General features: G+C 40.9%; 1 protein-coding gene across 1 annotated transcript in view; it reads right to left on the bottom strand.

Annotated features, from left to right (window-relative positions):
• LOC140726746 (transmembrane protein 182-like) overlaps window positions 1-16,606 on the bottom strand; it is a 54,134-nt gene extending 37,528 nt beyond the window's left edge. The window contains exon 1 of the mRNA XM_073043528.1: window positions 16,495-16,606. The gene's annotated coding sequence lies outside the window, so the exon portion shown is untranslated. The remainder of the gene's footprint in view (window positions 1-16,494) is intronic.
• Between the last annotated feature and the right edge of the window lie 159 nt (window positions 16,607-16,765).

Genomic DNA, 16,765 nt, shown 5'->3' with positions numbered 1-16,765 from the left:
TAACCTTCACCTCTCTTACCCCCTTGAACTGGACCATTTAGATTCTTGATCCGTGATGAGCCTTGCAATCCTGAGTAGGTCTAATTTAGCATGAATGCACAGATTCTCATAGAAACAAGCATGTGAATATCCAGTGGGATGGATTTGCTATCTACTCGCTCTTGCATGCATCTTTTGCTCTTTGGGATGTTGGTTTACAGCGATTTCTAAAGAGTTGAGTTAAACACCCTGGTTTAACTACATGTTATCCTTGGTTGGCCTCTGTTTTATTTAAATGTATTGCCAAAGGGCCACATTTCCAACTTGCAAACCGTTCATTTTATAAGCAGTTCTCAGGAACGGAACCCCATCATAAACTTGGGAGGGCATGTACATGATACACAAATAGCAACTTGTCCTTATTTCCCCCAGTGACCAATGAAGCCACAGAGTCCTGTCGTCCAGACCAAACTGTTAAACTGAGTAGACAGTGAACATATTGGAGAGAACATTTAGCAGTTCAGTCTCAAAGTTAAGGCAATTTATTTACATATTCATACATGGGGAAACAATTCAGAGACATTTCCACCAAGTTACAAGTACAGTAATTGTTTTTGACAGCTACTAACCCCTGTACTCACCCTAAAAAGCTCCTCAATTGCGGCTTTGATTTTGACATGATTCTCCTTGACTCGATTCCATGGCAAAATATGGAATTTATTCTCACCGTCAGCCTGATTTGGAATGCCAGAAGAGCCATATGACAATGAAATACAAAAAGTGTCATGGTCCGGTCCGTGAAGTCTGTGTTCCGGTTCTCAGTCCGGTCGGTGGACTCTGGACTCCGGACTCTGGGTCTTCTGGCCGTCTGTTGTTTCAGTTGGGCTTAATCACAGGCACCTGATTCTCACATAGGGCTGGAATAAATGGCCCTGGGTTCAAGTGTGGTTGCTGGTTCATCTTGTCAGTATCCTGTCCTTGCCTCTGTGGTGTAAGTCAGGCTGTTCTTGCTGTTACCCTACGGTGGGAACTGTCCCTTCCTGTCCTTGCCTCTGTTGGGTAAGTCAGGCCGTCTTTGCCATTACGCTGAGGCTGGACTGCTCCCTGCCTTCCCTCTGAAGCCTGGCCTTTAGCCCTGCTGGCTACCCACGTCTGCGTCCTCACCTGTTTCGCCGTCAAGTTCAGCTGGAACCTTGCCACGCCAACAGAAAGAATTATCTATCGTTGAGCTTGGTCCCTTTGTGACCCTATGTTTAGTGGCCAGCCCTATGTCCTGTCCCCAAGGAGGAGTTCTGACTCCGTGTCAAGCCCCGGCCCTACGTCCTGTTCCCGAGGAGGTGTCCTGGTTCTGTGTTCCTGTGCTCCAGTCCAAGGCTCAGTGTTCCTGTGCTCAAGTCCAAGGCTCCGTGGAGGTTCCATTCCGTGTCCAAGGCTCCAAGGAGATTAGGAGGTTCCAGTCTGTGTCCAAGTTGTAGCCTAGGCCCTGAGTCCTGGTCCTGGGCTAGTGTCCGTGTCCAGCTACGCCTCTCCCCACTTCTGCTTTGCTCTCCCTCAACCTAGGCTCTCGGCTCTGCATTCCTACTCTCCCTCAACCTAGGCTCTGCGTTCCTGCTCTCCCTCGATCAAGACCAAGTCTGAGCTTCACGTCCTCGGTCCAGCCCTGGAGTCCCACGTCCTTCCCCCCACATCCAGTCCTGTTGCCTTGCCACGTCCAGTCCTCACCTGGATCCGGAGCCCGAGTCAAGACACAGGTTCTGGGTCCCTGTCCAGTCTGAGTCCTTGTCCAGGTTCCCAGTTCCTCGTCCAGGTCCCACTTTCCTGCTCTAGTCCTAGCCCATGCCCTGTCTCCTAGTCTTGTCCAGGATTGTTTCTTCCCCACTTCCCTTGCATTCTTGATACACCTAGTCCTCTTCCTAGTACTTCAGTGTCTGTGTCTAGCTTTTGGGTCCGTTCCCAAAACCCACCTTATGACAAAAAGTTCTTAGGTCGGATTGTATCTCTACCAAAGATGGTGGAGAGAAAATTACCACTTACAGAGTTATCACACCAGACTTATCACTGTTTAATAGGCATTAAAGAAACATCTTTGGAAGCTAAGTTTATCTGCACAATCAGCTTTATCATATACAAATTCCAAAATTGTCTTGTTAAATCTTGTTATGTTTTGGTTTTGTGTTTTTCTCTAAATGAAGAAAGCGATTGTTACAGTAAGTTTTGTCAAATTATATTTAACTTCCCAACTCAAGACTTGCATTCTGATATACAGCAAGCCTCCAGAATGCACTTTCTCTTTTTAAAGTTGTGATCAAGCTTTGATAGTTTCTTTAGATTTCAGGTAAATTTCTCATTGTATATTTTAGAACATAGAACAGTACAGAACAAAGATTTGACCTATGATATTGTGGACACAGTTCAGCACACCTCAGAAACCAGTGTCCCATCTAAGGACTCTGTGTACACATCTCACTGTCTTGATAAAGCAGCCAACATAATTAACAACCCCACCTACCCCAAACATTCTCTCTTCCCCCATTTCCCATAGGGCAAAAGCAATAAAGCACATTCCAGCAGCCTCAAGTACAGCTTCTATCTTGCTGATATAAAACTATTGAATGGTTCCGAATCTTGACCTCACAATCTAACTTGTTATGATCTTGCACCTTATTATTCACCAACATTGCACTTACTACTCTGATAATATTGTATTACATATTCTGTTATCGTTTGACCATGTAATACATTAATACATTGTTTGTAATGAACTGACCTGTATGAGCCATATGCAAGACAAGTTTTTCCACTGTACTTTAGCTTATGTGACAATAATAAATGGATTTAACAAATTTGCTTTAAGGACCTACCTAAACATACCCCTTTTGTCTATACAATGTCCATATCCCTCCATTCTCTGCACTTTCCTGTGCCCATTTAAGAGCCATTTAAACATCTCTATTGCACTTGTCTCCAACCAGCCCCAGCAGCACATTTCAGGCACCAACCAATCTTGATCTGCACATGGCCTTTGAACTTACCACCTCTCATTTTAAATACATGCACTCCAGTAATAAACATTTTGAACCTGGGAAAGAAATTCAAACTATTTATGCCTCTCATAATTTTATAAACTTCCATAAGATCTCCCCTAAATCTCTGCCACACCAGAGTGAACAAACAAAGTTTGACCAACCTCTACTTACAGCACATGTCCTCTAATCCAGGCAGCATCCTGATAAGCCTGCACTCTCTTGAAAGCCTCCATGTCTCTCCTGCATGCAGAATTGAATGTCACACTCCAGATGTGGCCTACGCAGAGTTTTATAAAGCTGCAATATAATTTCTTGACTCACGAATTTAGAGCTTCAGCTAATAAAGGCAAATATACCATATGCTTTTTTTTTTAACTACCCTATCAACTTGTGCAGCCACCTATGTAGATCTGTGGACTTTGACCCCAAGATCCTTCTGCATATCAGCATCATTAAAGGTACTGCCAGTAACTGTGCATTGTCTCTTTGCATTTGATCTTCCAAGTTGGAGCACTTCATACTTTGCCAGTTTAAACTAAATTTGCCATTTGCATCTGACATATACTGCAGCTTTGGCAATCTTCTATGCAATCCACAACACAGCCAATATTTGTGCCGTCGGCAAGCGTAATCTCCCACCTCAACACATCTTTATCCAAATTAGTTATACATTTCACAACACCACCAATCTTCATATAATTTGCAAACTTACTAACCCACCCATCTACATTTTCATCCAGGTCATCTATACACATCTCAAACAGCACAGGTCCCAGTATAGATCCACAACTACCCTCTGTCTTCTAAAGGCAACCCAGTCCTGAATCCAGTCCTGGTGGTGCAGGCTCGAAGGGCCGAATGGTCTAATTCTGCACCTATTGTCTATTGTCAAACAGCCAAGGCATCTTTTCGATGAGACTACCTTAAGGGACCACGGTGTCCAGTGTTAAATCCGAACCTCAGAAGGAAAAGTCTCAAGTCCAAGCTGTCACAATACATCATCTGGCAAGTTATTATAGATTCATAGAGTCACAAAAAATTACAGCACAGAAACCGGCCATACCAAGCCATTGAAACAGCTTACTCCCAATGACCTGCACCAAGACCACAGCCCTCCATACATCTGCCATCCATTTACCTATCCAAACTTCTCTTAAATGTTGAAATCAAGCTTGCATACACCATGAACCAGTAGCTCGTTCTACACTCTCACAACCCTCTGAGTGAAGAAGGCTTTCCTCATATTCCCCTTAAACTTTTCACCTTTCATCCTTAGCCCATGACCTCTTTTTGTAGTGTCTCCAAACCTTAGTGGAAAAAAACCCTATCTATACCTTGTATAACTTTGTATACCTCAATCTACCTTGTCAAGTACCTCTCTCAACCTTCTACATTCCAAGGAATATAGTCCTAAGCTATTCAATCTTTCCACATAACTCAGGTCCATATAAATTAGGCCTTATCAATGTTTTATGCAACTTCAACATAACATCACATCGCCTGTACTCAATACTTTGAATTTTGAAGGCCAATATGCCAATAACTTTCTTTGTGACCCTATCAACCTATGACATCATTTTCAATGAATTAAGGACTTGTATTCCCAGATCCATTTGTTCCACCAAACTGCTCAGTGCTCTACCATTCACTGTATAAGACCTATCCTGGCTGGTCCTATGGAACTGCAACACCTCACACTTGTCTACATTAAATTTCATCTGCCATTTTTCAGTCCTTTTTTTCAGGTGTTCCTGCTACCATTCACTGCAAGCCATGATATTCTTTCTCTTTGTCCACTACACCCTCAATCTTAGTGTCATCTGCAAATTTGCTGATCCAGTTAACCACATTATTATCCCGGTCATTGATATAGATGACAAACAACAATGGACCTAGCACCAATCCCTGTGATACTCCAATAGTCACAGGTCTCCAGACAACCATCTACTGCCACTTTCTGGCTTCTCCCATAAAGCCAATGTCTAATCCAATTTACTACCTCATCCTGAATGCCAAATGACTGAACCTTCTTGATGAACCTCCCATGCAAAACCTTGTCAAATGACCTATCACATATGAAGAATTATATTCTTAAAGCTTCTGGATCTCTTGCTCTACCTCTTGTAATTTAATTGACATAGTGTGATTATCTTTCAAAAGGATGAAAATAACAGAGTCCATTGTGCTCTGCTTCAGAGTTGATAGGGGTTACCTTGTCATTTTTAGGGGAAAGAATGACCCTTAGATGATTGTGAAATAATCATAAAAATCATTGTGGAATACTATTTGAGATACATATTTATTAAGTGGTAACACAAAGCCAATAATAAATGTAAAAGGGCACAGATGTGTTAAGTATTCACTTCCTGGACCAAGGGGACTCTTCTTTTTTTCCAAGCACAGCTTTCTAAACACAATAGCGGACACTTCGAGAAATTGAAGTGTTGATTTTGAGTAAGTTAAACTTCCAAACCAATGTTCTTTGTTTAGCTTCTTCTTGTAAACTTGAGCCAGTCTTCAGTTCTTAACGTAAATTGCAAGCAATAATCAGTTTGAAATTGGAAGGACAGCTTTGCAAACAGATGCAGCATCTATAAAAATGGATTCTGGCCATAGTACCTGCACTCACTTCTCAAGAGTTGCAGGGTAAGACAGTGGGTTATTTATTTGGGCCTGTTTCAAACAAGACAAGCTGGCTAAATTATTCAATTCAAGGAAGCTTGTAGACCAGATAGAAAATATTACTTAGGATATCAAATAGCTGATCTGTTAATAGTTGGGAGGTTTGTATGCTTAAAGAGTCAGCTTTACAGCATTAGTTCTTGGGAATCCGGGAACTGTGTCTCCAGGAAGATTCTAGACTTTTTGCATAAAACTGTATCTGAAAAAATTATCATAAACATGTGAACGTTCTGCCAAGTGGCAGGAAAACAGTTTCAATGTAGACAGCAGTTCAGACGATCAGAAATGGCTAAAGAATATCAAGACTGACAGATGATGGGGTGACTAGAATCCCTCCCTTTGCCTTTGATTACTGCGGCGGACGATTGATCATCTGCATATTGCTGTGTTTTTTTTCGTTTATAGAACTTGTATTTGTGTTTTGGAAATCCTTTGTGTTTTAGAAATTGTTTGTGAGTTTGAAATGTTCTTTAAGATAAAAATCCTCTGTAAGTTTTAATTGTGTTTTAGAGTATTTTCTGGATGTAAATTTGTAGTTTAAAATAAATGAATGGTGTTTAAGCTACTTTGTTAGCTAGAAGTATCTCCTCAATGCACATAAAATGCTGGAGGAACTCAGCAGGCCAGGCGGCATCTATGGAAAAGAGTAAACAGTTAATGTTTCGGTACAAGACCCTTCATCAGAACTGGAGAAAAAAGATGAGAAGTCAGAATAAGAATTTGGGGGAGGAGAGGAAGAAACACAAGATTGGATGAAACCAGGAGTTGAGGATGGCTTAAGTAAAAAGCTGGGAAGAAGACTGGTGAAAGAGATAAAGGGCTGGAGAAGGGGGACTCAGATGGGAGAGGACAGAAGGCCATGTTAGAAAGGGAAAGGGTAGGAACACCAGAGGATGATAATGGGCAGGTAAGGAGGTAAAGTGAGAAACGGAAATGGGAACAGGGAATGGTAAAGGGGAGAGGGGCATTACCAGAAGTTCAATAAATCAATGTTCATGCCTTCAGGTTGGAGACTACCCAGAATGAATATAAGGTGTTGCTCCTTCAAACTGAGTATGATCTCATCTCCTCCTTGGTAAGGTGAAGGGCAGCCTCTGCTCAAGTAGTGGCTATTGGCAGCTAAACACATCATGGATGATAAACAGGGAAGTGACCTAGTTTATGAAGAGTAGATAGTTGCACTATAACCTCCTTTTAGTGAGTGCACCCGTAGCTATCTATATCAGATAAGGCAATGTATTTGAGTTTAGGACCTCAGCAAACTCAATATCATCATGTTATATCAAATGTATTATTTCAGAAATAATTATTACTTAGCAGTAGTCCAACTCAGAGAGCTCCAAACAAATGTTAGGGAATCCACCCAGTACTATAAAATGGCTGACATCTTGGTTCCAAGAGGTGCACAGGCAAATGCAGATCAGTGTTATGAATGTCTTAATAACATAGCAGAAATATGGGATGATCCTTGAAGAGAATCACAATGTTATCCTGCTTTGGAGGCTTGAGTGCCTCAATGACCCAGAGAGCTATGCTAACTGGAAACAGGGCTTTATGCTTTGGCTCTTGGAAGGGTCATGCCAGACAAGTCGAAGAGTGTAGGCCAGACTAAGATTGGTTCACTCGTCCTCCAGGTTTTGAGGGTTCAACCCTGCCTAGTCAAACAAAACTGTTATGGAAACAGCATTGAGGAATCCTCCTACATCTGTGTGTGACAGTATTCCTGACTCTCCATCTGGGACTTGCATGGTTGACAGTAGTGAAAACCGAGTGGAAGATATTAGCATTATGAAGGAGGCTCTGAATACTGCCAAGGCCAATACCAAAATTGTTTTCTGTTCAAGGAGACAGAGATTGAGGACCTTCACTGCTGCCCTAAACATTAGCGGTGTAACAGACAATAAGTAAGTATGGGATAATACCTTGACTGCTTCTGGAATTGAACATGATGAATATTTTATTCCTCAAGTCAGATACTGGAATGATGAAGGGACAGAACATAGAGTAGGATGCAGATTAGACAGACCAATCCCCCCTGTACAATCTACTGGACTCAGACCATCACAGTTTGTAACAGATCCCAACAAACAGCAATAACTTTTACCTGGAGACTTTTTGGCCACTTTTTACCAAGCACCTGTGTTGGGACCACATGGTAATATGTTAGAATATGGTGACCCGTATCTTAATCTTGATGCATGGGGACATTGTGTGTCCCTTCTAGGCACACATGAGGTAGCACTCACACTATTAAACTCCAAAATTACTAATGAAGCCTGGAGAACACATGATTGGGAACATGCACTAAAATTACTAGAAAGATCGACTCTAGCTAGTAAAAGAAGAATACCGCGACCTGTTCCTGTACAGGGAGCTGCTGTAGCTTCCTCAGTACAAACTTCCTGTTAAGTATTTGGACCTTTGACTATTTAGAGTTTGCAGGCAATATGTGCCATTCCTCTAGCTGATGCTGAAGGAATTCTGAAGTGGCTACTTTAGAATGCTGGAAGGTTAGTGGCCTTCTAGGCCAGGCATACTCCCCAACATATTCAGCAATTCTTATGAATTCTATTTCTCATACCACCTCCACACCAGTGTGGAAATTCATATCAGACATATGTGTGGGTTTATAAACAAATAAATGGTGGAGACATCAGAGTTCAAAGTATGAAGTTTGTTTATTACCCAAGTATGGATACTATATACAACTTTGAGATTCGTCTTCTAACAGGCAAAGAAATACAAAAGAACCCATTAAAAAGAAGACTGTCAAACACCCAATTTACAGAAAAAACCCAAATTGTGCAAACAATAGAAGTAAGCAAATAACATTCAGAACTGAACTTCATGAAAGTGAGTCCACAGCCACGAAGCCAGTTATCATTGTAGTAGATCCAGCAGCCTACTAGTTGCTGGCCACAGCCTCAGGTCAGCACAAGGATGAGTAAATCTTGTAGACAGCAAGCTGAACGAACACCGGACCCAACACCTTGAACTTTTTTAATTGGCCCCAGCACTTGGTACTGTATTCAAAGCTCAAAATTCAAAGTTCAAAGTGAATTTATTATTAAAGTACATAAATGTCACCATATACAACCCCGAGATTCATTTCCATGCAAGGACACAGTAAATTCGAGAGACAGAACAGCATCAAAGAAAGACCACACTCAACAGGACAGACAACAACCAATGTGCAAAACACAACAAACTGTAAATACAAAAGAAAAGAATAAATAAACAAACAAATAAGCAAACAAGCAACTGAATAAATACATACATAAGTGAGTGAAATTACCCTGATGGTTGAAGGTAACAATTGCTCCTGAACCTGGCGGTGTGGGTCCTGAAGCTCCTGTTTCTTCTTCCTGATAGCATTAGTGAGAAGGGAGCATGTCCTGGATGGTAGGGGTCCTTGATGATAGATGCTGCTTTTCTGTGACAGCACCCCATGTCGATGTGCTCACTGGTGGCTAGGGCTTGATGGACTGAGTAAAATAGTCAAAAGCCAGGGTTTGTTAACAGTTAATAAGATAAGAGAACAAATAGCAATGGCAGACAGGGACCTAGTTCATTTTATATGTTATCCCTTTATCCTAGTGAAACCCTTTCCACCATGAGCGGGATTATCCTTATTTAACTCCAACTTCATGAACAATTTGCTGGATTGCTTCTTTTTGCCACATAATGGCAATGAGATGCTGGCACAGAGGTCCCCCTTTTCCCTCTAAAGGGAATATAGGGTTGGAAACAAAGCCATCAAGCTAACCTCATTCCTCAGCTCGATCATATTCACAGCATTCTCCTACACCTTGCCCCTCAGCATGGAAGACATAATCAACAAACCAAGTAAGTTTCCTGGAGACCACCTGCCTTAGGAAGGAATATTCACCCATAGCATAGATGTCTATGCACCAGGCACAGGCTATGGCTTTTAGCTCCACCTCCTTTCTTTGAGATAAAAAGTCTTACACCAAACTACTCCTTCCAAGACAGAAGGAACATTTAGAGATATTATGGAGAGCAGTATGAAACTGAGCACACACCACAAGGCCTGCCTCATCCTACACTCTCTAAACAGAAAATGGGACAGGGCCCATCCCAAATGTCCACTCCCTCCCCTGAAGTTCAGGGTGAACAAAATGTGAAGAAGCAGAAGACCAATATTAATGTAACAGGAATTGTACAGAATTCCAGCAGCAATTCTACTCAAATACTCCATCTGACAAATAGAACAGACAAACCCAGTCTTGCCTTTCCATATGTCAAAGCTCACATTTTTGGCAAAATTCAACACTGTGTTTTGTTACAGGTGCAGATATTTCAACATTAAATGCTGATATTATTTAAGGTCATCAACTCGGGGAGCGACTTGGAAAATTAAAATTGTAAGCATACAGGGTATAAGGTAGAGTACACAATTTATAATGTTCTTGTGCAGGTATGCAGGATTAAACAAAGAATAGAAATAGCCATAAAGTCTTTACACCACCTTCCCCCAGATTGTACTAGCAGCAACACCAGATGTTTCCTATTGGTTTCATACAATTAAACCAACAACAGTTGCAACTGCACCAGATGAAAGAGACATACATATTCAGAAAGAGCTAGATTGCAGTCAGGGTAAAATGACCAGAGTGAAATTCAAACACATGTTATACAAATATTATGACAACCTGCTGCAACATCCTAACCACTGAGGGATGGTTGATATTGAACCAACCAAATAAGGATTAAATCCTTTCCCACATCACAAACTGTTGCATATTCCCGACAATAGAGGAAAGCCAAATCTGCAGGAAACTGTGAACTCTCTTTATATACAAGGCGTTTTGATAAAAGAATATTCTCAATCTAATTTGCTCACATTCGGCATAACAAAGCCCGATGGACAATGGCAACTCATCATCAACTACATTGGCCTGAATAAACACACAGCACCTAATTCAGCCCTGCAACAGGCAGTATAACAAATGCTGGAAGAATTGACTCTTAAAAAGTATAAATCTTACATTGCTTTGCCCAATGGCTTTTAGTCACACCCAATTCTTGAAAGGTTGAGAGAGAGAGAGGATATGCAATAAACATTAAAAAATCTCAACTCTATTGCTGAGAGTTAAATTTCCTCGGCATTCCAATTATTAAATCAGAGACAGGGTTTAAATCCTGAATTTAGACAATAAGTCACTCATGTAGGATATCTAAAGACCCTAAAAGACTTACAATCAATCCTAGGCCTATAGAATTATGTTTGAATTTTCATACCTTTATATGCTCATTTAGCAAATCCATTATATGAAAGATATACACCAAAAAGTGAAAAACTTCACTTTTACCCCTGAAAATTCAGAGGCACTAGAGGAATTGATGAATGCAATTCAGCAAGAAATAGACCTCCCATAAGCAACCTAACAAGATCTCTTCTTCTGCAAATTCGTATTTCTCCAAAAAACCGCTGTGGCCGTCTACTATAATGAGGGAGAAGGAACACAAGCCCTCATCCACTATGCCTCATATAGTTTCACCCCAGCAGAACAGAAATTTACTGCCTCACAACAGTGTGTTACTATGGTATTCCACACAATTATTGCAGCACTGCCAGGGCACAAAGCACTCATTATACCAACAGAGCTTGCGGCTTTGAAAAATGACAGAAAATTACCAGCAAATGAATAGAGAGCTAGCAAAGCTAGATATAGGAAGTGGCAAATACTTTTACAAGATGACACCTTAGAGTGGGAATACGAACCTGAGAGCTATGACATACATGTCTTAGCTTTCATGGATGATGCAGAACTATCTTCTCCAAATTCCAATGTAGCACAGTATTCTCTAGAACACTATTCCCAAATATGGTACTTACAGTATATGGGTCTACAGTGAAGCTCCTGAAAGATGGATCCATTCAGTTACAGGCAGGAACAGGGATTATAAGAGGATTTTTTTTTACAGGACACTGAATTGGAACCATGAGTTTCAAGCACGCCCCTTAAGGAATCATACAGCTCAATCTGCAGAAGCTAAATCCCTAAAATTAAGTCTAAAACAAGTAAATACAACAGAACCGGTCTTGATACGTACTAACACTAATTATGATAGGAATGCAATAAATTTAACAATAGCCAGTATGATGTTTTAAAAATTCTCCTAGATACTACTAAACCCAATCCCAAAGACTTTCCAACATGGTACAAATACGAAGTTGATGGTTTAGATATGATGTCCTAAAAAACTAGGAAGCAAATACTTCCTACTCATAAGCAAGGAACATTGATTCAAGAAGCCTACCAAGGAATCAGACACAATAATGATGTTAGACAAGCCACTCATGTGAAAGTAGCCATTTTATACTGGTGGCCTTGCATCCTGAGGGACTGTAAGCAACTTGTTCCAAATTGTAAGAATGTCTGGCCTATAATAAAGGAGTAGTCGCAAGACGATCTTCTATAAGACAAACAAAACAATCTACACCAATGCAGGCTTGGCACATTGATTATACCGGCCCGTTTCTGGCATCCCATTCTGACTTTACCAGAAATCCAATAGGAATATTCTTCTGAAAGCTGATCTTTGTATGGTTCGCCCTCTCAGCTTCTTGCAGTGAAGCTGCAAGACTCCATATTCCCATTTGCTGGTAACCCTGCTTGCGAACATGCTGACTGAGATTCTTCCTTTATTATTAAAGGCTTTCCGGCTGTGTGTGAACAAACAGCTGTACAGGTAGAGTACAGCACTCCATTCTACCCACAATCCAGTAGCAAGGTGAATCAGGAAATAAAGCAATGCCTGGCAAATCTGATCTACACTAGAGGCCAAAAGTGGGCTACACTTGTCCCTGAAGTGCAAATTTCCATAAACAATATGCCAATTGTAAAAATACAAGTACATAAGATTGTTATTCCTTTTTTTTAATGCACAGTGTCTACCTACTGTAACATCCTAACCACTGGAGGGATGGATGATATTGAAACAACCAAATAAGGATTAAATCCTTTCCCACATCACAAACAGTTGCATATTCCCGATCATAGAGGAAAGCCAAATCTGCAGGAAACAGCAGACTCCCTTTTATATAAGGAGTATATAAAATAGTAGCTTGGATATAGGGTGAAAGTTGAATCAAGAGCTAAAATTAGCATGTCGCAAAGGTAATGTTACTGTTGTAATGGGGGATTTCAACATGCAGGTAGACTGGGAAAATCAGGTTGTTACTGGACCCTAAGAAAGGGAGTTTGTGGAGTGCCTCCGAGATGGATTCTTGTACTGGATCCTACCAGGGAGAAGACAATTCTGGATCTAGTGTTGTGTAATGAACCAGATTTGATAAGGGAACTTAAGGTAAAGAAGCCATTAGGAGGTAGTGACCATAATATGATAAGTTTTAATCTACAATTTGAGAGGGAGAAGAGAAAATCGGAAGTGTCAGTACTACTGTTGAACAAAGGGGACTATGGAGCCACGAGGGAGGAACTAGCCAAAGTTGACTGGAAGGATACCCTAGCAGGGGTGACAATGGAACAACAATGGCAGGTATTTCTGGGAATAATACAGAAGGTGCAGGATCAGTTCATTCCAATGAGGAAGAAAGATTCTAAGGGGAGTAGGGAGTGACCGTGGCTAACAAGGGAAGTCAAGGACAGTATAAAAATAAAAGTATAACATAGCAAAGATGAGCGGGAAGCCAGAGGATTGGGAAACTTTTAAGGAGCAACAGAAGATAACTAAAAAGGCAATGCGGGGAGAAAAGATGAGGTATGAAGGTAAGCTAGCCAAGAATATAAAGGAGGATAGTAAAAACTTCTTTAGGTATGTGAAGAGGAAAAAATTAGTTAAGACCAAAGTTGGGTCCTTGAAGGCAGAAACAGGTAAATTCATTATGGGGAACAGGAAAATGGCAGACAAGTTGAACAGGTACTTTGGATCTGTCTTCGCTAGGGAAGACATAGACAATCTCCCAGATGTAATAGTGGCCAGAGGACCTAGGGTAACAGAAGAACTGAAGGAAATTCACATTAGGCAGAAAATGGTGTTGGGTAGACAGATGGGACTGAAGGCTGATAAATCCTCAGGGCCTGATGGTCTGCATCCCAGGGTACTTAAGGAGGTGGCTCTAGAAATCATGGACGCATTGGTAATCATTATCCAATGTTCTATAGATTCAGGATCAGTTCCTGAGGATTGGAGGGTAGCTAATGTTATCCCTCCCACTTTTTAAGAAGGGAGGGAGAGAGAAAACAGGGAATTATAGACCAGTTAGCCTGACATCAGTGGTGGGGAAGATGCTGGAGTCAATTATAAAAGATGAAATAGCGGCACATTTGGATAGCAGTAACAGGATCGGTCCGAGTCAGCATGGATTTATGAAGGGAAATCATGCTTGACTAAGCTTCTGAAATTTTTTGAGGATGTAACTATGAAAACGGACAAGGGAGAGCCAGTGGATGTAGTGTACCTGGACTTTCAGAAAGCCTTTGATAAGGTCCCACATAGGAGATTAGTGGGCAAAATTAGAGCACATGGTATTGGGGGTAGGGTACTAACATGGATAGAAAATTGGTTGGCAGACAGGAAACAAAGAGTACGGATTAATGGGTCCTTTTCAGAATGGCAGGCAGTGACTAGTGGGGTATCGCAAGGCTCAGTGCTGGGACCGCAGCTATTTACAATATACATTCATGATTTAGATGAAGGGATTAAAAGTAACATTAGCAAATTTGCAGATGACACAAAGCTGGGTGGCAGTGTGAAATATTAGGAGGATGTTAGGAGAATGCAGGGTGACTTGGACAGATTGGGTGAGTGGGCAGATGCATGGCAGATGCAGTTTAATGTGGATAAATGTGAGGTTATCCACTTTGGTGGCAAGAACAGGAAGGCAGGTTACTATCTGAATGGTGTCAAGTTAGGAAAAGGGGAAGTAGAATGAGATCTAGGTGTCCTTGCTCATCAGTCACTGAAAGTATGCATACAGGTACAGCAAGCAATGAAGAAAGGTAACAGCATGTTGGCCTTCATAACAAGGGGAGTTGAGTATAGGAGCAAAGAGATCCTTCTGCAGTTATACAGGGCCCTGATGAGACCACACCTGGAGTATTGTGTTCAATTTTGGTCTCCAAATTTGAGGAAGGACATTTTTGCTATTGAGGGAGTACAGCGTAGGTTCATGAGTTTGATTCCCGGGATGGCGGGACTGTCATATGTTGAAAGATTGGAGCGACTGGGCTTGTATACACTGGAATTTAGAAGGATGAAAGGGGATCTGATTGAAACATATAAGACTATTAAGGGATTGGACATGCTAGAGGCAGGAAACATGTTCCCAAAGTTGGGGGAGTCCAGAACCAGAGGCCATAGTTTAAGAATAGGACATTTAGAACAGAGTTCAGGAAAAACTTTTTCACCCAGAGAGTTTTGGATCTATGGAATCCAAAGTGGAGGCCAATTCTCTGGATGTTTTCAAGAAAGATTTAGAGCTCTTAAAGATAGCGGAGTCAAGGGATATGGAGAGAAGGCAGGAATGGGGTACTGATTGTGGATGATCAGCCATGATCACATTGAATGGCGGTGCTAGCTCGAAGGGCCAAATGACCTACTCCTGCACCTATTGTCTATTTTCTATTGTCTATTGCCTATTGAGTAGTGAAGAGTTACTAGGTGAATCGCAATTATTATAAATTGGGTTTCAGTTTGTTTCTGCAATATTCCGAAGGAAAATTCCCCAGCCATTGGAATGAATACCTCTTAGTGTTCCTTCTGTTGAGCATTGAAGCTTGCAAAGACTGATGTTTGGTGACTTCTGCTTTTGTGTAGCAGTTCCACTCCTAAAACCCTCTTAACTCAGTTACCTAACCAGCACTACAATGGATTATCTTTCATATGACTGCTTCGCTCTCTCTTACCTCATACTCGCCTTTTATCTATTCCTTTGGTTCACCTTCAACACAGCAAGAGTGAAGAGCAGGGACTGCCCTAACCATGTTATCCTTGCTCCTGTCCTTTTCCTAGTCCTTATCACTAATGATGTGCACAAGTCTGCGTGTTTCTCGCCTCAAATTGAGGGGAGTCGGGATGTGTCCATCTAATATGGGAAGATAAGTCAACAAATTTTTTCACTCACCTATTTGGATATTATATATTTGCTTTTTAACAATGGTAACTTCTTTATATAATATTGTTCTTCAGACTTTAAATAATTTACTTCGTAAGTATGTTGTTCACTGTTAATGATCGTACTTTCAAGGTTTACACCTTTGATATTCAAACCAACCTGTCTTATTATATCCTGTGTGTTATGTTATGCAATGTTAAAAGCCTTACCAGAAAGAAGAAGGTGAAAATCTCTGGGCAATGCTATACTGCTGATAACATTTTAACCTATTCTGTTATGACTTCTTTGGAAACAGCGATCTAATCCTAGAGCCTTCAAGGTCTACAAAGAATTATTGTTACAAGGTAGAGCTATTAGAATGTGTTTTACTTACTATTGGGTATAAACATATATTACATTTGTGGTGCTCCTAAAATGCAAGAAGCAGGATCACCAATACGGGAATTTGTGTTAGATTTAATGTTACCAGAACAATCCATATCATCAGGTGAAAAAATTCCCAGAGTCTGACAGAGTCTGACAGAATCCCAGACTTGGTATCCTTTGCTCAATTAAACTTCTCTGGAAAAACACAAAAGTTGGGAAGATGTATCACTTCTTCTCAATCAGGTCCAACCAAACCTTAACAAAGCAAAGGGAGGAGATCTGGACAGTTATACCCAGAGTCCAGAATCACCAAAATGGGAAGAAACTTATACATACCTTATGGTTAGTATCAGAATGACAAGTTACAGCAAACCAATTGGTGTTCACTCACATGGGGGGAGTATAACAATCCCACTGTTCTGAGGTCTTTTTTCTGGAAGCACAGAATCAAATGTACAGACAAAATCCTCAACAGAATTGCACTCTTCCTTACCTCTATAAGTGTTTCACATTCTATGTTATTATTTGTGAAATTATGTAACTAATTAATATAATTTTTAATAACTAAAATGTGAGATTACTAAACCGTAGGCAAAAGAAGACAGCA

This window comes from Hemitrygon akajei, chromosome 4 (assembly GCF_048418815.1).
Source record: "Hemitrygon akajei chromosome 4, sHemAka1.3, whole genome shotgun sequence".
Lineage (NCBI taxonomy): Eukaryota > Metazoa > Chordata > Chondrichthyes > Myliobatiformes > Dasyatidae > Hemitrygon > Hemitrygon akajei.
The sequence above is the reverse complement of the archived record's forward strand: the minus strand, read 5'-3'. Positions and strand labels throughout refer to the sequence as shown.